Consider the following 1,405-nt stretch of genomic DNA (forward strand, 5'->3'; position numbering starts at 1 on the left):
GGGCGAGGCCGCCATGTTGGGGAGGTCGGCTCTGAGGAGAAGGTGGCAGGGCGGCTCCCTCTCCTCCCCGGCCCCCTCACAGGCCTCGGCCGCCGCCCTTCTCCGCACGCCTCATCCTTTCCCGGGCTCCCCTCCTCAGCCACCCCCTCGGGGAGGGACGGCTGGGGCCCGGGGACCCTCCCTGCCCACAGGGCCAGGGCCTCCCCCGCCGCCTGCCACAGCCCCGCCATGTCCCTGCCTCTCCCCAGAGGCCTGGCCGCCTCCTGAGGCAGGGGGCGAGGCGGGGATGGCCCAGCAGGGAGAGGAGAGGGGACCCATCCCTGAAGGACGGAGGGTGCCCGTTTCGCCGCGGTGGTGAGGAAGGGAGGGAGCCCTCGGCGCTGCCGGAGCCCTTCCCCATGGGGGTACGTACCCCTGGGCACCACCGGGTCTGCCTTTTGACATGCAGTCGTGCTGCTGAGTAGTGGGGTGACATTATTCTTCTGGGGAAGGGGCAGAGGAAGACACCGCCATCCTCTCTGTCTCCCGCGGACCTGCGTCTACCACAGAGGTTGCTGCTCAGCATCCCGGACGCGTGCCCTGCCGAATCGGATGCCCCAGAACCCTTGTGGAGGGCTGGGATTACCTGAAAGGAGGTGGGGAATCTGTCCGTAAGCATGTAAGTAACCCAGCGTTCACCCGGGTGTGCGTACGCGACCATTAAGATCACATTCCCAAAAGCGCCGCGATGTTCCCGCACGGTTTCGTGGGACGCTCGGTCTCGAACAGGGGTGCCATGGCCTGGAATAGGATTTCTTACGGCATGGGCAAAACCGTCAGGATGGAGGGAAACGTCCAAGAATAATGCCGCCTGGATGCTGAATAGGCTACGGATCGAGCCAACAATGCTGGGCACTGGCTGCTTGAAAACATGGTTCCTGTTTCCTTCTGGAAAAATCCCAGAGGATGGGTAGGAACAGCCCGAGGCTGCTGCGCCCTTTCCTCCCACCCGCACCGCTCCCGTGAGCCCTGCACCTCTCCCAGGGAGGGCAGACGCCGTCTCCCACCCCTCTGGGGCGCCGAAAAAGTTGAAATCCCGGGATACGAATCCCCCCCGAGCGCTGTACGCCCTGCAAAACCCCGCTAGCGGTTCCGCTTTTGAGAAACAGCCCCCCAAAACTCGGCTGTGAGGGTGCCCGTTCCTCCCACCCGCACCGCTCCCGTGAGCCCTGCACCTCTCCCAGGGAGGGCAGACGCCGTCTCCCACCCCTCTGGGGCGCCGAAAAAGTTGAAATCCCGGGATACGAATCCCCCCCGAGCGCTGTACGCCCTGCAAAACCCCGCTAGCGGTTCCGCTTTTGAGAAACAGCCCCCCAAAACTCGGCTGTGAGGGTGCCCGGCCCTGCCCGGATTTTGGGCTGGGCTT

General features: G+C 65.1%; 1 protein-coding gene across 1 annotated transcript in view; it reads left to right on the forward strand.

Annotated features, from left to right (window-relative positions):
* The first annotated feature begins 494 nt into the window (after positions 1-494).
* Positions 495-1,405, forward strand: part of SZRD1 (SUZ RNA binding domain containing 1) — a 17,162-nt gene continuing 16,251 nt past the window's right edge. The window contains exon 1 of the mRNA XM_009289571.2: positions 495-658. The gene's annotated coding sequence lies outside the window, so the exon portion shown is untranslated. The remainder of the gene's footprint in view (positions 659-1,405) is intronic.

This window comes from Aptenodytes forsteri, unplaced genomic scaffold (assembly GCF_000699145.1).
Source record: "Aptenodytes forsteri isolate BGI_AS27 unplaced genomic scaffold, ASM69914v1 Scaffold61, whole genome shotgun sequence".
Lineage (NCBI taxonomy): Eukaryota > Metazoa > Chordata > Aves > Sphenisciformes > Spheniscidae > Aptenodytes > Aptenodytes forsteri.